The sequence below is a fragment of the Arachis hypogaea genome, chromosome 11 (assembly GCF_003086295.3).
Source record: "Arachis hypogaea cultivar Tifrunner chromosome 11, arahy.Tifrunner.gnm2.J5K5, whole genome shotgun sequence".
Lineage (NCBI taxonomy): Eukaryota > Viridiplantae > Streptophyta > Magnoliopsida > Fabales > Fabaceae > Arachis > Arachis hypogaea.
The window spans coordinates 119,401,206-119,425,064 of NC_092046.1; the positions used below are offsets into that span (position 1 = coordinate 119,401,206).

The 23,859-nt window shown below is 39.1% G+C and overlaps 1 non-coding gene across 1 annotated transcript; it reads left to right on the forward strand.

The window, feature by feature from the left end:
* The first annotated feature begins 6,587 nt into the window (after positions 1 to 6,587).
* On the forward strand, positions 6,588 to 6,691 carry LOC112724379 (small nucleolar RNA R71). Its single transcript, XR_003163544.1, has one exon. It is a non-coding gene; the product is annotated as a small nucleolar RNA R71 (small nucleolar RNA).
* Positions 6,692 to 23,859: the final 17,168 nt, after the last annotated feature.

The window sequence follows — 23,859 nt, forward strand, 5'->3', positions numbered from 1 at the left end:
GTTAAACTGGAGCTTAAACGTGGAAGAGGAGAAAGGTAGCCCTGGAGGTGTCGAACACGTTTAAGCTCCAGTTTAAGGTTAAACTGGAGCTTAAACGTGGAAATGGAGAAAGCAACCCTGGAGGAGAAACTTGGTCGAACACGTTTAAGCTCCAGTTTAAGGTCAAACTGGAGCTTAAACGTGGAAATGGCTCCCTGGTGCTTTTCCCCTTTCTGGCGTTTAACCTCCAGTTTAAGGTTAAACTGGAGGTTAAACGTGGAACTGCCCCCCTTGGTGCTCTTCTCACTTCTGGCGTTTAACCTCCAGTTTAAGGTTAAACTGGAGGTTAAACGTGGAAGTGCTTCCTGATTGGAATTCTAATTCTGGCGTTTAACCTCCAGTTTAAGGTTAAACTGGAGGTTAAACTTCAATTCCAGCATTTCTTAGCCTTTATGATTCTGGCGTTTAAGCTCCAGTTTAGGCTTAAACTGGAACTTAAACTCCACATGTGATATTCAAGCTTCCTTTATTGATTTTGTTGCTTCCTTGCCTAGCCTCTTCTTCCCTGAAATCATCCAAACAATTGCATCAAAGTCTTGCAAAATTTCATGAGAAATCTTCCATTCATAGCATTCAAGTAATATGACTAAAACTCATGGAATTTGAATCAAAATCATATTGTTTGGATGGTTCATTGCTTTGTTCTTCTTTTAACCATTCTTGGTTACTTTAAGCTCAAGAAAATGCATAAAACATCTAAAACTATCAAAAAAAATGCTAGTGAAACTAGCCTAAGATGCCTTGGCATCACAACACCAAACTTAATACTTGCTTGTCCCTAAGCAAGTCCTGAGTTATTTGAGAAGAAAGTATGAAACAGAAAGCAATTACATTGGCTATATTAGCAAGCATTTGAAGTTCATTAGAAGGGTTTTATGCAGAAAGTTGCAGCATCACTTTTTCATACTTATCAGGTAAGATTATCACTTTTTCATTGCATCCATCAAACACTGCTATGGCCTCTTGTTATTCTTATGTCCTTGGCACCTTTCTCTTCTTTGTTTTTCTTTTCTTTTTCTTAGAGCTCCTTTGCTCCTTGTTTGCTTGGTGTCATGTGTTGCACAAGCCTTTGGCATTTTCTTTTTCTTATCAGTGCACTACACATATCCACTTCAGGCATTTTAGTTCACATTTCTTCTTGAGACATTGGTGCCCAGCACCTCTTTGTGTGACTAAATGTTTTGTATTTAGGTTGCTCTTGATAATGGACTTTTGGTTGATTATCCCGGGTTAGTTAACCCAAGTTACCAAGTGTTGAAACACTCCTCAGAACCTATTCATCCAAGCATATCCTTAATACATGAACACCACAGGCATTTGTCTCAGAAGTTCAAACCATTGGTGCCTAGCTTATTTTCTCAAATTTTTTTCTTTTTGGTTGCCCTTTTTCAGTGGCTTTTTCTTCTTCTTTTTTCTTTCTTTTTCATGGCCAAAGACATTTATTCATCAAGATCCATAGACAGTTTTCAATTTCTACATAAAAAATGATAATTCTACACTCTATTTCCAGTAATCTGACTGAACAATCAAGCATGCATACCACCACTTAATTCTACTTGATTTGTCACTAATTTAGCCAAGTTACTTTTGTTCAAACTTTTCTTTTATTTTTGGAAACAGAACAAGCATGGCAAGCACTTGTTTAAGAAGGTGAAGTTATATCCAAACATCTAGGCATTCACTTTATTCAAAGCAATAACAGACACTCATACTAAAAAAAAAAAAAAACTCCACATGACACTTAAATGACTTATGATGAAAGAAAGCTCATAAAGACAATTCACCAATTATCATTTGATTATTAAGGAACGAAACCACCTCTTATTTATTGCTTGGTTCTTCTTAATTCTTGGGATCCTGCTTCTTCTTGCTTCCTGCCTCTTTTTGACCACTTGTGCTTCCTTTGTCTTTTCTTATGAGCTTTTTCCAGAATCCAGCCTTTTTCATCGTTTCTTCCACTCCTTTTTCAAGGATCATTGCCTTGTTTATTTCTCCTTCTTTCCTCCCTTTGAAATACTCATCAAAAGCTGGGAATGCTGGGTCCATCTTGTGTAGATGTTCCCCTATGTAGTTAAGCTTGATTTGCGAACTGATGTTGTAATCAACTTGGACTGAGTATCTTGCATTCTGTAAAGTGGTGGCTTCCTTGATTGCCAAGACATTGGCATCTTGGTGTTGGCATATGTGGCTGAAGGATTCCTGTAAGTGTAAATTCTGTTCCCTTTGCAGATCTAAGAATCTTGATTCAAAGTTCCTTTGCATATCCATCATTTTTAGGTGAAAGTCCTCTTGTCTCTCCTGAGACCTCATGTATTGTTGAGACATTCCTTCCATGATTTCCTGCATTCTGCTCATATCCATGGGGTCTCTGGGACTTCGTTGTCTTCTTTCTGGGATTGCTTGCTCTTCTTGCTCTTCTTCTCTGTCTTCTCCTTCCTGTCCTTCTTGTTCTGCTTCTTGCTCTGCTTCCGCTTGTTGCCCTTCTTCATTTCTTCTTCTTGTATGTCTTGGAGCAGTTGGGCCAAGAGTCATTCTGTACGCAGTTATGGCCAATCCAGGATATAGCCAATTAGGTCTTTCATCTTCAAGTGGTACTTGGGCATCGATGCATAGTCTAATGATGGTGCTAGGGAAGTGGAGCCAGGATTCAGGGTCACTTTTCTCACTAAACTCTTGTATCTGTTCAGCAATGAGTTTATGAACTTTGATCTCCCCTCCCACCATAATGCAATGTAGCAAGATGGCTCTTTTAGGGACTATTTCTGAAGAGTTTGCAGTGGGTAGGATGGATCTCCTAACTATTGCATACCACCCTTTAGCTTCAGGTGTTAGGTCTCCCCTTCTCAAGACTCTTGGAGCCCCTCTTGTTTTTCTCACCCATTCAGCTCTGATGGCACAAAGATCTTCAGCAATAGTCGTGTAGTCAGGTTCTCCTATCATCCTTTCCTCATAACTTGCTTGGCTGAAATGTATGTTTTTCAGGCCAAGAGTTTTCATGATTGCCTTGGGGCTGAAGTCAACTTCCACCCCTCTCACATAGCTTTTGTATGTGGGTTTCTTGGTTGAGTCTTCCCTCACTGCATTTGCATAGAACTCCTTCACCAAGTTGATGTTGATTTTAGTGATTGGCTTAGTCAGGAGCTCCCACTTCCTCTTTTTGATCTTCTCCCAAACACCTGGGAACTCATCCTTTTCAAGGTCAAAGGGAACCTCAGCTAGTACCCTTTTAGGTCTCATCCATTCGGCTTGAATCTCATGGAAAACTGATTTGTATCTCCTTGCATCGAATTCCCTGTTCTTCTCCATTGGTTGCTTCACTTTTCTTCTTTTGTGGCTAGATGAGGCTGCCATTGGTTCTTTGGTTGTGGTAAGTTACAAGCTAAAGTTGACAAGGTGAAGCAAGAAGTGTTGTTGGAAGTGTGGTGAGGTTGTTTTCGGCAAGAGATAGTTATGCTATGATGAAGGAAAATGTGCATGAAGGAGATTTGGTGGTGTTGAACTCGTTCCCCAAGTGGTTCTTTATAATGCCTCAAGTGAAAAATGGACGGCTAGGGTGGCTTGTGAAGGGTGGCTTGATGGTAAATATATGAATTAGGGAGAAGGACGAATTGCTTTTCAATTTCTTGGAAGTATTCTGGGTGCATTAGGTTGTACATGTAGCAATCTTTTCTTGCAGAACTTCCTTTTCCCATGTGTTAGCTTCAAAGACTTGTGAACTTTCTTTTTGACCAAGCACCGTACCTCCCTTTGTCTTTTTCCTCCATTTTTGTCTTTTCTTTTGCACCTGCACAAGCAAACAAGGGTGCTATCATTTTTCGGTCCATGATGAATAGTACTTGCACATGTAAATCAATGATTAACTTCATGAGCTTAAAGCCGTGACTTGTGTATGTATGCACACTTATTACTGGACACCAAACTTAGTGTTTGGTAAGGTCTCCTGATGACATAAAATCCATATTGGTTGTCCTTAATGAATGTGCATAATTCTAATAAATCATGGTCACTTTGGCTCTTTGATTCTAAACAAATTTACTATCCTAAGTGATTGAAACCAAAGTATTAAAACATGCGAATGGTCTACTTGTCATGAATTTCGAAATCCAGAGGAACTTCTTGCTTTTCATGAACCGTGTTCAAAGAGGAACACCAAACTTAATGTTTGGTTGTGCACTTTGCATGAAAAATTGAATGCATTTTGAATAAAATTTGGGTGCCTTCAGGCACACCAAACTTAGAGACAAATTGTATTTTACATGCAATGTTTAGTGCACTCTTTCAGCAGTTGTCTTGAGGATTCAAGTTCATGCATAAGAAACCATGCTTTATTAGATGCAAAACAAAACAATAAAGAGTAAGGATATTAAAAACATGGGTTGCCTCCCATGAAGCGCTTCTTTAACGTCACTAGCTTGACGGTTGTCCCTTGTTAGGGTGGATTGTAGTGCTTGACGTCTTCTCCTCTCACTATGCAAACGTCCCTACTTGATTCCTTCATGACCTCTAAATGTTCCATAGAAAGAACTTTCCTGATTGTGAACACTTGAGGGAGCTGGGAAGGAATGGTTTTTAGGCCAGGTGGAATTGGCAGATAATGACTTGATATCACTTTATCTCCCGGAGAAAAACCTTCAGTGGGAATTTTCTTGTTTCTCCACCCTCTTGGTAATTTCCCTATCATTCTTCCCTTTCTCTTGAGGATTTCTTCATTGACCCTTATGCTCGGAGGATCCTTCTGATCTGTTTCCATTGATTCTTGTGGCTTTAACTCTTGCAACTCCTGTTTGCCTTCCAAAGACTGTTTTAGAGTTTCAGCTGCTGGATTACTTTCCTCCAAACACAGATGACTACTATCATCCTTAGGCTTTTCAGGTTCTGGTTCAGGCTCAGATGCAGGTTTGAAAACTTTGAAAATGAGCTGTTCATCATGTATTCTCAGAATTAGCTCTCCTTGTTCTACATCTATGAGCGCTCTAGTAGTGGCTAGAAAAGGTCTTCCCAGAATGATAGGGTGTAGGTAGCTTTCCTCCATGTCCAAAATGACAAAGTCTGTGGGGAAGTAATAATCTCCCACTTTCACCAGCACATTCTCAACCACCCCTTCAGCTTGCTTCTGAGTTTTGTCGGCCAGTTGTATGATTACATCAGTGGATCTCACCTCATTCAGTTGTAGCCTCTTCATAAGAGTTAGAGGCATCACATTTATGCTAGCTCCTAGATCACAGAATCCTCTGTCAATTTTTGTTTCTCCTATGATGCAAGGAATATGAAAACTTCCTGGGTCTGTTTTCTTAGAGATTGTGTCCTTCTTGATGAGGGCACTGCATTCTTTGTTCATTGTTACCGTTTGTCCTCCCTTCAAAACTCTTTTCTTGCTCAACAATTCCTTTAAATACTTGATGTGTGTAGGCATTTGATGGAGAATCTCAAGAAAGGGAATATTGACATGGAGAGACTTAAATGTCTCTAAAAACCTTGAATAGGTTTTCCCTTTTTCACCTTCTCCTAACCTCTGAGGAAATGGTGCTTTTGGTTGGTATGTTTCCATCGTGCCTTTTTGCAGTTCCTTGGCTTGCTCAGTTTCACTTTCCTGCTTAGCTTCCTCCACACCTTCCTTCAAGATTTCTGGCTCCTATTCTGAGGATCTGATTCCTTCTTCTTCTGAGACTTCTTTCAATATGGTGATGGCTTTGCATTCTTCCCATCTCACTCTCTTTTGTTCCCCTTTAGGATTCTTTTCTGTGTCACTAGGGAACACTGCAGTTGATTTGGGGGCCTGTTGAGATAGCTCTCCTACTTGAGACTCCATCCTCTTGAGTTTTTCACCCTGGTTTCTTAAGGTAGCTCTCACATCATCCCTGAAGCTTTTCAATTCGGTTATGTCTTGACTCATGGTTGCCATCATTCCTTCTATCCGGTTTAATTGATCTTGAAATTGTTGGTTCGGATTAGGTTGGGTAGGTTGATTGTTTTGGCCATGATATGATGGTTGGGAGTAAGTGTTTTGTGTGGCTTGGTATGATCTTTGGTTGGAGTTTTGGTATGTGGAATTGTTATGTTGGTTGTGGTTGTAAGGTTTGTGGTTTTGTGGTTGGGTTTGTTGGTTCCCCCACCCAAAGTTTGGGTGATTTTTCCATCCTGGGTTGTAAGTGTTGGAATGTGGATCATATGATTGCCTTTGTTGGTTTCCCACATAGTTGGCCTCTTCCCAATCACCTCCTTCAATGCTTACTTCCTCTTGATCTTGTGTGTGTATTGCAGCCACTTGCTTTGTTTCTAATTGCCTGGTAAGCTCTGCTAGTTGCTTGGCAAACACCTTGTTTTGGGCTAGAATTGTATCAACATGGTTCAGCTCCATGACTCCCTTAGTGTTGTGCCTCTCTGATGCATAGTAGTACTCATTCTCAGCCACTGTCTCAATCACTTCAATGGCTTCTTCCACAGTCTTTTTCCTGTTCAATGAACCTCCTGATGAATGGTCTACAGCCTTCCTTGATTCATAAGAGAGTCCATCATAGAAAATATGCAATTGCACCCAGTCATGGAACATGTCTGGTGGGCATTTCCTTGTCAAATCCTTGAATCTCTCCCATGCCTCGTAGAGAGTTTCACCATCTTGTTGTCTAAAAGTCTGAACCTCAGATCGAAGCCTATTGACCTTTTGTGGGGGGTAAAAACGTGCCAGAAACTTGCTTTCCACCTCATCCCAGGTTGTTAGGCTCCCCCTTGGGAATGATTCCAGCCACTTAGCTGCCTTGTCCCTAAGTGAAAATGGGAACAAAAGCAGTTTATATGCATCTTCCTGGACTCCATTGGACTTCACAGTGTCACAGATTCTCAGGAATTTTGTGAGACGTTGGTTTGGGTCTTCATTAGCACTTCCACCAAATGAACAATGATTCTCCACAAGTGATATTAGCTGTGGTTTGAGCTCAAAATTGTTGGCCTGAATGGGTGGTTTCTGGATGCTGCTACCACAATTCCCAGAGGTTGGGTTTATGTATGAACTAAGAACCCTCCTCTCAGGAATGGCATTGTTTCCATCAGCTCTCTCATGGTTGTGAATTTCTCTATCCATGTTGAGATCTAAAGCTTCCTCAAAATTGTCCTCAGATTCTCCTTCAGATTCCTCTTCTCCCAGTACTCTCTTCCCTCTTGCTTCCCTTCTCAGTCTATGAAGGGTCCTCTCTGGTTCGGTATATGGAGGAGTTGATGTCTCTCCTCTCCTACCTGTCATACAAGAACACAGCACAGGCAACAAACAAGTGAAATACTCTTGGTTAATGGAAGAGTATGGTTAGAGCAGTTGAGGAATTAATTCAAACAGTTAGTGAGTCAGTGAGTTAGTTGCTTGAATTTAAAGGCATAAAGAAAGAAAGCATGTAACAGGGTGCAGAAATTAAAATTCAACAAGTAACTTGAACAGAATTAACAAAGCAAGAAAAATGCTCAATCTAGTTAACTTCCAATTTGAGAATTGTCAATCGAAAACCAATCCCCGGCAACGGCGCCATAAACTTGATGCGCATAAACTAGTTATGCTACGATTTAGGAAATTGCACGATCGGCAAAATTCCTTCCGGCAAGTGCACCGGTTATCGTCAAGTAAAAACTCACAATAGAGTGAGGTCGAATCCCACAAGGATTGGTTGAGTGAGCAATTCGGATTAGAAGTGTGTTCTAGTTGAGCGGAATCAAGATTTAGATGAGAATTGCGGAATGTAAAATTGGCGGGAATCGTAAATGGCAAGAAATTTAAATGGCGGAATCTTAAATTGCATGAATTAAAGAGCAGAAGATAAATTGCTGAAATTAAAAGGGAATAGGGGTGATTGCATGAATTGAGTTGCAGAATGTAAAGAGAAAGTGGAAATCAGAAATGGGGAATTCATTGGGTTATAGGAGATATTGAGATCTCCGAATCAAAACATGTTTATCTCTTCCTCAAGCAATGCGTTCATTGAATTTTGCTTGGCAATCTTATATGATTGGATCCCAATCCCTTGGCTCACCAATTCTCTCTAAAAACAAACAAATTCCCAATCCCTTGGTTTAAATGTTCATAAGAAGAGATGATGCTCGATCACTGATTATACCACACAGTTTCATGAACCACAATTTGGTAGGATTACATGTCACAATATCCATCCAAACCCCAATCCAATTCACTGTGAGAAAGCTTCTCTAGCATGAATCCTCCATTCCTTTCCCAAGGTTCCGAAGGATTCCAATTATGGGTAGTTTCTTTCCCAAGACAACTACCCAATGGAATTAGATCGAGAAGCTTTCTAACAAAATTCAAGAGAAAAGATTGAAGAAGAAGATAAACTATTATTGATTCATTGAATTACAATAGAGCTCCCTAACCCAATGAAAGGGGGTTTAGTGAGTCATAGCTCTGAATTCAATTACAAAGATATGAAAACTAGCTAAAAGTAAAAGTAAAAGTCCTTCCTAACTTAAATTCTATCCTATTTATACACTTTCTATATTGAGCTTCTGTTGTGTTTCTTGGGCTTTGAGGCCTCTCCCTGCTTTCCTTTTGCCTTGGGTTTATGATCCATAATCTTGATGAGGCTGTTGATCCAAAATCTGTAACATTCATTGAGCCAACTTAGTGATAATCAAATAATGACACATGACTCAATAAATTGAAATTTCAGACTCATCAATCCTTCAGGCCCAATCCCATAAACCATGATATTCAATTGGGTTTCATACCAGAGTAAGTTTAAGTTAATGTTTGTGCTCAAATACTAACTTAAACCGCAAAATTGTTGGCCCAGAAACCTTTTCCAAGAGTGGCGTTTAAGTTGCAGTTTAAGCTTAAACTGCAGCTTAAACGCCAGACACTTCCAGTGAAGCCTTTTGTAGAAGCACGTTTAAGCTTCAGTTTAAGGTTAAACTGAAGCTTAAACGTGGAAATGGAAGAAGGCAGCCCTGGAGAGTCATGTAGTCGAACACGTTTAAGCTTCAGTTTAAGGTTAAACTGAAGCTTAAACGTGGAGATAGGAAGGGCAGCCCTGGAGGTCGAACACGTTTAAGCTCCAGTTTAAGGTTAAACTGGAGCTTAAACGTGGAAGAGGAGAAAGCCATCCTGGAGGTCGAACACGTTTAAGCTCCAGTTTAAGGTTAAACTGGAGCTTAAACGTGGAAGAGGAGAAAGGTAGCCCTGGAGGTGTCGAACACGTTTAAGCTCCAGTTTAAGGTTAAACTGGAGCTTAAACGTGGAAATGGAGAAAGCAACCCTGGAGGAGAAACTTGGTCGAACACGTTTAAGCTCCAGTTTAAGGTCAAACTGGAGCTTAAACGTGGAAATGGCTCCCTGGTGCTTTTCCCCTTTCTGGCGTTTAACCTCCAGTTTAAGGTTAAACTGGAGGTTAAACGTGGAACTGCCCCCCTTGGTGCTCTTCTCACTTCTGGCGTTTAACCTCCAGTTTAAGGTTAAACTGGAGGTTAAACGTGGAAGTGCTTCCTGATTGGAATTCTAATTCTGGCGTTTAACCTCCAGTTTAAGGTTAAACTGGAGGTTAAACTTCAATTCCAGCATTTCTTAGCCTTCATGATTCTGGCGTTTAAGCTCCAGTTTAGGCTTAAACTGGAACTTAAACTCCACATGTGATATTCAAGCTTCCTTTATTGATTTTGTTGCTTCCTTGCCTAGCCTCTTCTTCCCTGAAATCATCCAAACAATTGCATCAAAGTCTTGCAAAATTTCATGAGAAATCTTCCATTCATAGCATTCAAGTAATATGACTAAAACTCATGGAATTTGAATCAAAATCATATTGTTTGGATGGTTCATTGCTTTGTTCTTCTTTTAACCATTCTTGGTTACTTTAAGCTCAAGAAAATGCATAAAACATCTAAAACTATCAAAAAAAATGCTAGTGAAACTAGCCTAAGATGCCTTGGCATCACCCCCCATAAGTCCAACTTAAGGACAATAAATAAAAGTGCTTGGTGGGAGACACCACACCATGGTAATATATTTTCATTTTCTCTTTTTGTACATATTGATAATTAGTTTAAATTCATATTTTTGGTTGATTTGTTGAGTATAATTGATAGTTTAGTATGTTAAATGAGGTTTTATGGTGTTTTGGTAGCTGTTTGGAGGTTTGGAATGCTTGGATTGGCGCAAAAACATAGAAATTTTTTTTTGAAAAATAGAGCACCATCCGTGCGTACGCTCACTACGCGCGTACGTGTGCATCAAGAATTTTTCCTACCCACGCGGACGCGCCATGTACGCGTACGCGTGGATTGAGAAATTCCACCCCCAAGCCAAAAACCCGAGAGTTGTGCGAACGTTGCGCGAGCATTGTGCCTTTGGCACAAAACCACTACTCGTGCGTACGCGTACATGATGCGTACGCGTCAGTCTCGAAATAAGCCATCGATGTAGACGCGCCATGTACGCGTATGCGTCGCGTCCATTGCACCAACATTCGTGTGCGCGCGCCATACGCTCGTACGCGCGGATGTCCTTCCTTCAACACATCTCTTTTCTTCTTCTCTTTCCATTTCTTTCCTTCTCCTTTCTTCTTCCCTTCTTCTACCCCTCATCCAACACTCCCAAACACCATTGATAACCATTTACTTTAGTTAACTAATTAGTTAGTTAGTTAGTTGATTAGTTAGTTTTAGTTAGTTTTCATTTCATTTTCTCTTTTTCATTGTAAGTGTTGGATTGTTATTCTTGTTTACCATAAATTACTGATGAGTATTAAAAAGGGATGTTATCTTAGCATCATTATGTTTATAATCTTTGTTGGATTCTATTGTTGTGGTTATATTTTGCTACTTGGTTTTGAGTTTTTCATGCTTACCTTTTAAGAATACCAAGTGATGAGAATTGCCTTTGAGCTTGTAACTCTTATTGAATTGCATGATTTGGCCACCATGTGATTTGAACCCTATTCTTTGATTAGGAAATCTCTTGACATTAGATGTTGTGTATTTACTTCAATGCTTTGTATTCCATGATCATATCCATCCATACGCTTTTAGCTTGAATGCTCTCATGCTTCCTTAATGCTTATTTTACGTTACAAGCTTACTTAAAGCATTTCAAGCATACTAGAATGAGTAAAGTGCATGCTTCTTTAGTGACATAGCTTTTACGCTAATGTGTGTTCTAAACCGCGCGCAATTTAGAATTCACACACTTATTTGTCATTAATGTCACACTAATTCACTCACTCAATTCTAGTGATTAGTACCTCATTCCAACATTGTTTCCTTCTTTGCTTTTATTCTCTCATCTTATGGTGTTATATTTTTGTCTTTCATGAATAATGCACCACAAGCAAAAATGGAAGCGGAAGAAAGAACGCGCAGCAACCGGTTCATCTACCAGCTGAAGGTAGCAATCCGGAAAGGCGCCATACCCCCTTGCTCATCTTTGAGTGCACCGAGGACAGTACAAACTTTTAAGTGTGGGGAGGTCATCCGACCGGTCGGCGATTTTGGGTGACAAATTTCTAATCCTAACACTTTTGTATTTCATTTTAGGTTTTTTGGATTTTTGTTGCATTTTCTTAATTTTGCATATATATACATAATAAGCTTAGTCAAAATAATGAGGTTCTTCAAGATTTCTATCTATAGGGCACCAATTGATTTGATTGAAAAATTTTCATAGAACTTGCTTGAATTATACATATTGTGGATCATGTTTTTGAGCTAAGAACACAAGCAAGTGAGACTTGAGCTTAATGGCGTGGTTACATTATATAACCACTTATTTTTCCTTCTTGTGTGCATTATTCTCTTTCTATGATTGTAATCCTTGATTTGTTTGATTCTTTATGTCCATTATTTTATGTATTCATGCATTTATATGATTGAGGCCATCATTTCAATTAGCTCACTTACCCAAATAGCCTTACCTTTTATCTTCCATTGTTAGCCAATTTGAGCCTACGCTTAACCCACTTGTTCATAATTTTTGCACATTACAAGCCTTGAAGCGAAAAATAATAAAGGTCCTAATTTGGATCTTTGATTAGCTTAGGCTAGTGAGTGTGTGTCATTCAAGTGTGGAAAATCTTGGGACATTGGGTGAATAAAAGGATAGTTTTATATTTTGTTGTAAATATTGGGAATTGGGTACATGCTCATGTATTGATTAAATATATAGAACTTATGTATTGATGCTCTTGTATATAGTTTGAAATAAAAAAAAATAAAAAATATATATGAAGAAAAGAAGAAGAGAAAAAATAGAAAAAGAAAGAAAAATGAAAAAAAAGAAATAAAAAAAGGGAGTCAAAATGCCCCAAAGTGAAGCTCAATAAAGATCAATGCATAAGTGTTGTGAAATGAAAAGAAAATGCATGAGTATGTTAAAAAGTTAGTTAGGTTAGCTTTTGAATTGTATAGGATGTCATAGGCTAGGTGGGAAGTCTAAGCTTATCAAAGATTCAAATTTCAAGCTCACTTAACCATATATGCATCCTACCTTGACCCTAGCCCCATTACAACCAATGAAAAGACCTCATGATACTTGTATGCATGCATGAAATAAATGTCGATTGTTAGAAGAAAAACAAATCTTGGAAAGCATGATTAGGGGAGAATTGAGTAAATCAACCGTAAACACTTGAACGAATAGAGTACAAATACTACCGGTGAGGGTTTGATGCTCAATTACATGTTTTCACCTATAATCATCACTTTGCATGCAAGTTTGTAGAAATATTTAATAACTCAATTCAATTATGGATTATATTGGCTAATACCTTTGGCCCTTGTGCTTGCATTGGTTTTCTTGGAAATTGATTTGTTTTGACCAAGCAATTGCATTCATGTAGATAGTTGCATATAGGTAGATTGTATTTAGTTAGGTTTCATTGAATAAATGCCATACCCTTACTTCATTCTTGGTTTAAGCATGAGGACATGCTTGGTTTAAGTATGGGGAGGTTGATAAACCCCCTTTGTAGGGTTTATCTTGTGCTTCATTTAGGGGATTTTATCACCTTTTATCCACATTTATCCAATGAAATAGCATGGTTTCATGATTGTCTCCCAATTCGTGCTTAAGTGTGAAAACATGCTTTCTAGCCCTTAATTAGCTAACTTTAATTCACCCTTGATTCCACTAGATGCCTTGATTTGTTTATTAAGTGATTTCAGGTTGAAAAGGCCAAGAATGGATCAAAGAAGTGAAGAGGAAAGCATACAAAGTGGAGAAATCATGGAAAAGCCAAAGAATTGGAAATATGCATCCACGTGCACACGCACTGTACGCGTACGCGCCGATGGCCGCACGTGATTTTTAAACAGAAAACGTGCCCAGCGATTTCTGAGAGCTGTGGGGCCCAATTCGCAACCAACTTTGGTGCCAAAATGCATATAAGGACCAAGGATTTAAGGGGGAAAGGGGGCGGGGGATTCACTCATTTTTACTCATACACACATTAGGATTAGTTTAGAGTAAGTTTTAGAGAGAGAAGCTCTCACTTCTCTCTAGGATTAGAATTAAGATTAGGTTTAGTTCTTAGATCTAGATTTCAATTCATGCCTTCTTCTACTTTTGATTCTCTATTCTTGTTGTTACATTTATCTTCCTCTATTCTTTTGTTGTAATCTCTTCTATTTTGTTTCCATGCTTTGTTATATATCTACTTTTATTCCTTCTCTTCTCTTTCAATTCAATTAGAGGTAATTCATAATAACTGTGTTCCTTTTGATTGTTATTGATTTTTTACAATAATTGTTGTTAGATTTTATTGTTGTTATCCATTTACTATGCTTTTCTTCAGTGCCTTCCAAGTGTTTGATGAAATGCTTGGTTGGATTTTAGTGTAGATTTTGTTCCTCTTGGCTTAGGTGGAGTAATTAGTGATGCTTGAGTTATCTAATTCCTTTGTTGATTGACAATTAGAAGTTGCTAATTGATTTGGATACCACTAAAGCTAGTCTTTCCCTTGGGAGTTGGCTAGGACTTGTGGAATCAGGTTGATTCATCCACTTGACTTTCCTCAATGGTTAGAGGTTAACTAAGTGGTAACAATGGACAATTTGTGGTCACGATTGAGGAGGATAACTAGGATAGGACTTCTAGTTCTCATATCTAACCAAGATCTTTGTTAGTTGTTAGTTTATTTTCTTTGCCATTTATATTTCATGTCTCTTATCCGAAAAACCCCAAAACATACCTTATAACCAATAACAAGGACACTTTATTTCAATTTCTAGGGAGAACGACCCGAGGTTCCGATACTTCGGTTTATAAATTTAGGGGTTTGTTTTAGTGACAAACAATCTTTTGTATGAAAAGATTATTGGTTGGTTTAGAAACTATACTTTACAACGAGATTTCATTAGTGAAATTCTAAACCATTAATAGTTTCGATCATCAGAAGGCTATGGAGAGACTGCTCCAGACGAGCCGCATAGAGCCGGGCTAGGTGAATGCTACAAGTGCGGGAAGCCGGGGCATATGGCTCGAGACTGTTCACACAGAAAATGCCGGGATGCAGCCGAATTCGATTTTCATACCCGAGGTAACCATAAATTAGCAGTTGAATTTCGAGCTTCCCTGCATATTATTAATATGTGATATTCATTCGTAATGTATGACGCACATTGATAATCGTAAAGCCCAAGTTGATGATTGGTCGAAGGCTATTAGTTGTTAAGACGGAGTAATGTTTAGTTAACTTAGAAGGATGGATTGGTTTGGAGTGATGTTAGGTTTAAAATAGATAAGGGTCAGAGATGAAGACATTTCGAAGACTGCTTTCAGGACACATTATGGTCATTATGAGTATACGGTGATGCCTTTTGGATTGACTAATGCTCCGGCAGTATTCATGGATTATATGAACAAGATTCTCCGGCCGAACCTGGACAAGTTTTTTATTGTCTTCATTGATGATATTCTTGTTTACTCTAAGATTGAGGAGGAGCATGCTGATCACTTGCGAACTATGCTGCAAATTCTAAAGAGATAGGAAGTTATACGCTAAGTTATCTAAATGCGAGGTCTGGAAAAGTGAAGTGAAGTTTCTTGGTCACTTAGTGAGCAACCAGGGAATAGCTACGGATCCTACTAAGGTAGAAGCAACGATGAAATGGGAGCGACCAACTTCAGTGACAGAGATCAGAAGTTTCCTAGGTCTGGCGGGGTATTATCGCAGATTCATTAAAGGATTTTCACAGCTCGCCTTACCTTTATCTAAGCTGACTAGGAAGGATACACCTTTTGTCTATATTCTGGAATGCGAAGAGAGTTTTCAAGTATTGAAGCACAGGTTGACTACTGCACCCGTGTTGGTATTGCCTAAACCAAGTGAACCGTTTGAAGTGTACTGTGATGCATCATTAAAGGGTTTAGGATACGTTCTGATGCAGCACCAGAATGTCGTAGCATACGCCTCACAGCAATTAAGGCTGCATGAGATGAACTATCCGACACATGATTTAAAACTTGATGCTGTTGTGTTTGCTTTAAAGATTTGGAGGCACTATCTCTATGGCGTTAAGTTTCATGTCTTCTCAGACCATAAGAGTTTAAAGTATCTTTTAGAGAAGAAAGAGTTAAATATGCGTCAAAATAGGTGGATGGAGCTTCTGAAAGACTATGATTTTGAAATTGAATTACCATCCAGGAAAAGCAAACGTTGTGGCAGACGCCTTGAGTCAGAAGTCCTTATATGCAGCTTGGATGATGCTGTGAGAAGAAGAGTTACTAAAGGCATTTCAAGGTTTGAACGTGGGAGTTAGAGAAGAATCTGGAATTCAGTGTTTAAGTCAGTTGCAGATTTCAAGTGATTTGAAATGAGAACTTCTGAAGGCTCATTGATGACATGTCATCTTGTGCATGTTTTCTATGTTTTTTCATACAAGAAATTAATGATTAGTGCTTAAATATTGAATGCTTTTGTGCTTAAATGGTATATTTCTTTGATCTTTTGATTCTATAAACTTTGTAGGAAATAAGAAGAAAAAGAAGCAAAAAAGCACAAAATAAGCTCAAAAGAAGAAAAGAGAAATTCTGGGGCACATTTGGAGTTTGGGCACACTTTGGAGTCTTAGGCCACGCTTTTAAAAGCGTGGCCCATGACTAAATCAAGGAACCGTGCTCTATTTTCACAATCAGCGCTCATTTGCAAAGAGAGCGCTAAGTTAACTAAAGGAACATTTTCGGGCAAATCTGAATTTGGGATTGAAGAATTGATATCGACGCGCACGCGTACATGACGCGCACGTGTCGAATCTGCAACTTTGGAAGGCCACGCGTAAGCATGCATGATGCGTACGCGTGGAAGTGGCATTTCGGAAGACTACGCGTACGCATGGATGACGCGTACGCATGGGACAGCGTTGTCAAAGCGAGCGCCACGTTCACAAAGTGAACGCTGATATGGACGTGCACGTGTATAGCACGCGTACGCGTCACAAGCTCAAAAATCTGAAGGTCACGCATATGCATAGGTGACCCGTACACGTGGATAGGGCAAAACGCAAAAAGGACGCGTGGGTGAATGAATGCTACACTCAATTTGAAAATGCTCTGTTCTCCTAGAAGATGCAACTTTGGTTCAATTAATCTGATTCAAAGCCCATTGAAAATTCAAAGCAAGCAGAGCCCATTGACATCACTCAAAGGCACAAGACACATCTAGAATAGGATTTTCATTTATTTGTAATTTGTTTTCAATTTTAACTTCAACTTTTGTAATCTAGGAATGCCTAGGCTCAGTTAGTTAGTTAGTGAAGGGAGCTCTCATGGATAGTAGGCTGCATTAATAGTAGGCAGCAGTAGGAGTAGGAGTAGGAGTAGAATAGAAGGCTCTTTGATACACTTTTCTTTTCTGCACTTTCTACATTTCAGTTATATTGAATTCAGTTTATGCAATTTCAATTCATGCAATCCTCTGCTACAATTTCCTTTTCTGTAAATTTTACATTTCTGTTCATGTTCATCAGTCTGATTTAATTTTCCTGCAATTCAAATTTCCTCTTACTTGTCCTGAGTTCTGATTTACTGCTTTGCTTAATTTTCTTGCACCCAATTCCCTTTACATTTGACACAATTTATTTTTCTTGCTCTTCAAGATTCTATCAATTTACTTTCTGCAATTTATAGTTCTTGCAATTTACTCTCTGTTAGTTCAGTTTCACCCAATTCATCAAATATTCGCTTAACTAGGCTAATCACCTCACTAAAGTTGCTTGATCCATCAATCTATGTGGGATCGACCTCACTCTTGTGAGTTATTACTACTTGATGCGACCCGGTACACTTGTCGGTGAGTTTGTGTGGAATCGTTTTTCCCTCATCACTCATCAAGATAGATGAAGCATTACATAATGTATTGCCATCAATTGAACAGGGAAGACAATGAAAAGTGTCAGAAGGTAAGGATGGTTGGTGGAGGTTCAAGAACCGGATTATTGTGTCAGATGTCAGAGACCTGCGATAGAGTATCTTGAAGGAAGCTCATAAGAACGAGATTTCAACTCATTCAGAAAGCACCAAAATGTACCAAGATCTAAAAGCAATGTTCTGGTGGCCAGGAATGAAGAATGATTCGGCATTCCATGTATCTAAATGTTTAACATGTCAGAAGGTTAAGATTGAGCATCAGAGACCATCAGGAACCCTTCAGCCTTTAGAGATTCCACAATGGAAATGAGAGAGTATCGTAATAAATTTTGTGATAGGTTTGCCTAGAACCTGGTCTGGTTGTGATGCTATTTGGGTAGTTGTGGATCGACTGACAAAATCAGCTTACTATCTCCCCATCCGAATAAGTCGCACAATAGAAGAATTGGATCGAATGTACATCAAAGAGACTGTTAGATTGCATGGCGTGCCTTCTACCATTATATCTGACAGAGATCCTCGTTTCACATCAGGGTTCTGGGAAGCTTTTCAGCATACATTTGGAACTCAGTTGAGTTTGAATATTGCATATCATCCTCAGACAGATGGTCAATCAGAGAGAACTATCCAGACCTTGGAGGATATGCTAAGGGCCTGTGTCTTAGACGAGCCAGTGAGCTGGGATCGGTATATGCCACTGGTGGAGTTTGCTTATAATAATAGCTACCATGCGAGCATCAGAATGGCTCCGTATGAAGCTCTGTATGATAGAAAATATTAATCCCGCTATGTCGATATGAAACTGGAGAAAGAATCTTGTTAGGACTTGAGATGATAGCTGAAACTACTGAGCAGATAAAGGAGATAAGTAGCCGAATGCTTATAGCCCAGAGCCATCAGAAAAGTTATGTTGATCAAAGGCAAAAGCCTTTGGAATTTGAAGAAGGAGAGCATATTTTTCTGAAGGTTACACCAACTACTGGAGTGGGAAGAGCTATTAAGACTAAGAAACGGAATCCCCGTTATATTGGATCATTTGAGATCTTGAAAAGAATTAGGCCGGTGACTTATAGAATTGCTTTACCGCCATATCTAATTTCGAATTTGCACAACGTGTTTCATGTATCACAGATTCGAAGATATACTACTAACGCAAGTCATATTCTGGAACCAGAACCGATCCAAGTGAGAGAAGATCATACACTTCTAGTAATTCCGGTGAGAATTGATGACACTAGCATTAGACGATTACGCGGAAGGAAGTGTCATTAATAAAAGTAGCTTGAAGACGAGCAGGTATTGAGGAACACACTTGTGAACTCGAAATCAAATATACGAAAGGACTACCCACATCTCTTTTCAGGTAATTACATCTGAATTTTGAGGACAAAATTCTTTGTTAGATGGGTAGGATGTAAGCCTCGTTAAATTAGTAGATAATTAGTCAATAAATTAGTTTTTAATAAAGAAGATTAGAAATGTGAATATTATATTAAATTAGGATAGAGTGCATCGAAACGAGAATTTTGACAATAATTTCGAAGAAATTGGTCCAAGATTGGACCGAACAGGCTGAACCGGTTGACCGGGTCCAACCGGCCAGCATGTAAATGAGCTAAAGCTCATGTCATTCTTCAAGGATGCAGTAGAAGCAACACACCAGAAAGGAGAAAAGAAAGGCACGAAACCCCTGCGTTAACTCCCGAATGCCGTAACTTTCCGATCCGAGCTCCAATTGCCGCACCGTTTCGGCCACGCGTTCACCGCGTCGAGCTCTACATTTCTACCAGAACAATTTCATATGTAAGTCATTAAATACTCCCAGACACTCCTTCCCCCAATTCTTGAAAGTATAGTATGGGTATTGAATTTCTTTACTTTTTGATGTTTTAGGATCCAATTAGCTTGAAGAAAACGTTCACTCTTGCTTATGTGAAGCTTGGGTAAGGTGAGGAAATCATAATTCCATTTTAATTTCACTGAATTTGAGCTTTGAGTATTAAACTTGGTATATATGTGTTATAAATGTGTATTAGGTTGTAAATAAATAATTAGAGGTTGGAATTGTGAATATTGGAACTTGGAGGAAGCTGAGCCTAGTGTTTACTGAATTTTGGAAGGGTTGTGTTTGTTTCGAAAGGGTTGTGTTTGTTTTAAATAAGTTACCTTGATCACTGAGGAAATCGGCCAAGGTATGGTTTAGGTTTTTTGCACTTAATATATAATGTTCTGTGAAAACTTAGGCTTGATGACCATAAGATAAGCTGGAATGCAGGTGTATGTTTAATGTTTAGTAATTTGATTGATGGATATATTTGGTTTGGTTTGGTTTGGTGATTTGATTATGTGGTGGAGATTATTACTATATGGATGATAGAAGGATACATGGTTGAACTAATGATTATATGATTACAGGCATATTGAAGGAAAGCTTGATGGATTTGTTGAAATATGAAATTGTGTAATATTATTGAATCATGGTTGATGACAGAGTTTATTGAGTATTGTTGTTGGCATTTTGAGTTGATAATGATAGGTTGGAAATGTTTTGGAATATTGAATGAAAATAAGGTTTTGAGGAATCTGCAAAAATTTGGTTTTGGGCCAAACTTCGACGGGTTATAACTTGGCTTCCAGAACCCTAAATTGATTTCAATTTGTTTTAAAAGAAAAGTGGATTCGTGAAATTTGTACCATTCGAAGAACGAAAGAAAAACGATTTAAAATGATTGAGTTATACCCATTGGAAGTTTTGCGGTTAAACTTGTGAATTCTGCAGCTGAATACTCCATGATATGCAGCTTTCTGGTTGATCTTTTTTTTTTTTGAAGAACTATCATCCACGCATACGCGTGGCCCACGCGTACGCGTGGCATGGGATTTTGGCGATGCATATGCGACTGATGCCATGCATATGCGTAAGGGGTTGTAAGCATGTCCACGTGTACGCGCACGCGAGACATGAAGTTTTCACCCACGCGTACACATGACAAGGGACGCGTGCGCGAGCTGCACTTTTACACTCCAACGCGTACGCGTGGCCCCTATTTCAGCAAATATGGTTTTCAACATTTTTAAACTGTAGTTCAAACCTCTAAACCTCTATTTTCATTCCTTTAGTCATGAATAGTAGTATTACACCTGATAATCAGATGAAGTTAGGAAACGGGGATGACTTGGAGGTAAAGTAAAGTTGAAAAGTGATGAATTGATTATGAAATATTACGGATGATCATGTATGATGCTTGGCTTGATAATCAAATGAATGATCATGTATGAAACTTGTCTTGAATGATTAAATGATCTGAGATACGAGATTCCCTTGATAAAGTACCGTGGCTTGCCACCACGTGTACCAGGTTGAAAGCTCGATACTCTGTTGACCCTACAATGTAAGGGTGACCGGACACATATAAATTCCTGGGAATGTTAACCCCTATTGAGCAATATTGATTATCTGAAAAGAAAAGCTATGCATAGACTCTTGGGGATGCACGTCGAGGGACAGTCTAAGGTTTTCGGACTTGTCGGGTTGGCTGGATAACCGACAGATGAGTCTCATCAGCCATAGGACAGGCATGCATCATATGCATTCTACTTGAATTACTTGTTGTGCATTAACTGGGTGTGCCTAAGTGTACTTGCCATGCTAAATGGATATTTGTTACCTACAGTATTTGTGACCTTCTTGTGCTTGCCCTTATCTGTTTATTCGTTTGTGAAATGCTGACAGAGATGGAGGTATGGAGGAATGGCAGTATGGGACTTAGATTTAAGTTTAAGTTAAGTTAGGCTTAGATACTCTTAGAAAACCACCTTTTATGGCTTCTATTTAATACTTTAAGCTCTATAATCTGAGTGTCGGCATTCTAGGATTGCCTCTGGCATTCCCAGGACCTTCTATATTATGTGTGTGGCACCTTTACCATACTAAGAACCTCCGGTTCTCATTCCATACTATGTTATTATTTTTCAGATGCAGGTCGAGAGGCGTCTCGTTAGGCGTCTAGACTCCTGAAGCGAAGTGGTTACTAGGTTATTTTGTTGTATATATATATATGTACTTATCTTTCTCTCCGCACAACTTATTCTTTTGATCCTCTTAGAGGTTTATGGAGAGGCAGAATTTTATTTATGTACATTTGGGTTTTGGATATGTATAAATATATGTGAGTATATTCTCCGGCCAGTCTTGACTTTGCAGGCTAAGCTAAGAGCTTGTTATTTTGTATACTTGGTGGTGCACGAAATTGTGATCTCAGGCAACGGCACCAGAAACTCTGTACGCACATCTTAATAAATCGTTTTTCATTCACAACTTCGATACAACTAACCAGCAAGTGCACTGGGTCATCCAAGTAATAAACCTTACGTGAGTAAGGGTCGATCCCACGGAGATTGTTGGTATGAAGCAAGCTATGGTCACTTTGTAAATCTCAGTCAGGCGGATATCAAATAGTTATGGAGTTTTCGAATATTAATAATAAATAGAAAATAAGGATAGAAATACTTATGTAGTTCATTGGTTAGAATTTCAGATAAGCGTATAGAGATGCATTCGTTCCTCTGAACCTCTGCTTTCCTGCTGTCTTCATCCAATCAGTCTTACTCCTTTCCATGGCTGGCTTTATGTAAGGACATCACTGTTGTCAATGGCTACTTTTAATCCTCTCTGGAAAATGGTCCGATGCGCTGTCACTGCATGGCTAATCGTCTGGAGGCATCACCCTTGCCAATGGCTGCATCCTATCCTCTTGTGAAAATGGTCCAAATGCTCTGTCACAGCACGGCTAATCATCTGAGGTTCTCGATCATACTGGAATAGGATTCACCCTCCTTTTGCGTCTGTCACTACGCCCAGCAATCGCGAGTTTGAAGTTCGTCACAGTCATTCAATCCCAGAGTCCTACTCGGAATACCACAGACAAGGTTTAGACTTTCCGGACTCTCATGAATGCCGCCATCAATCTAGCTTATACCACGAAAATTCTGATTAAGAGATCCAAGAGATACTCATTCAATCTAAGGTAGAACGGAAGTGGTTGTCAGGCACGCGTTCATAGGGAATGATGATGATTGTCACGTTCATCACATTCAGGTTGAAGTGCGAATGAATATCTTAGAAGCGGAATAAGTTGAATTGAATAGAAAAACAGTAGTACTTTGCATTAATCTTTGAGGAACAGCAGAGCTCCACACCTTAGTCTATGGAGTGTAGAAACTCTACCGTTGAAAATACATAAGTGAAGGGTCCAGGCATGGCCGAATGGCCAGCCCCCAAAACGAGATCACGGGATCAAAAATACAATCCAGGATGATCCGAAGATGAACTAAATATCATAAGATGTCTAATACAATAGTAAAAAGTCCTATTTATACTAAACTAGTTACTAGGGTTTACAGAGATAAGTAATTGATGCATAAATCCACTTCCGGGGCCCACTTGGCGTGTGCTTGGGCTGAGCTTGATTGTTACACATGCAGAGGCTCTTTCTGGAGTTGAACGCCAAGTTGTAATGTGTTTCTGGCATTCAACTCTGGTTCGTGACGTGTTTTTGGCGTTTAACTCCAGACAGCAGCGTCGAACTGGCGTTCAATGCCCTTTTACGTCATCTAAACTCTGCCAAAGTATAGACTATTATATATTTCTGGAAAGCCCTGAATGTCTACTTTCCAACGCAATTAGAAGCGCGCCATTTTGAGTTCTGTAGCTCCAAAAAATCCACTTTGAGTGCAGGGAGGTCAGAATCCAACAGCATCAGCAGTCCTTCTTCAACCTCTGAATCTGATTTTTGCTCAAGTCCCTCAATTTCAGCCAGAAAGTACCTGAAATCACAGAAAAACACACAAACTCATAGTAAAGTCCAGAAATGTGAATTTAGCATAAAAACTAATAAAAACATCCCTAAAAGTAACTAGATTTTACTAAAAACATACTAAAAACAATGCCAAAAAGCGTATAAATTATCCGCTCATCACAACACCAAACATAAATTGTTGCTTGTCCCCAAGCAGCTGAAAATCAAATAGGATAAAAATAAGAGAATATACTATAAATTCCAAACTATCAATGAAACATAGCTCCAATCAGATGAGCGGGACTTGTAGCTTTTTGCCTCTTGAATAGTTTTGGCATCCCACTTTATCCGTTGAGGTTCAGAATGATTGGCATCTATAGGAACTCAGAGTTCAGATAGTGTTATTGATTCTCCTAGTTCAGTATGTTGATTCTTGAACACAGCTATTTTATGAGTCTTGGCCGTGGCCCTAAGGACTTTGTTTTCCAGTATTACCATCGGATACATAAATGCCACAGACACATAACTGGGTGAACCTTTTCAGATTGTGACTCAGCTTTGCTAAAGTCCCCAATTAGAGGTGTCCAGGGTTCTTAAGCACACTCTTCTTTTACTTTGGACCTTGACTTTAACCGCTCAGTCTCAAGTTTTCACTTGACACCTTCACGCCACATGCAC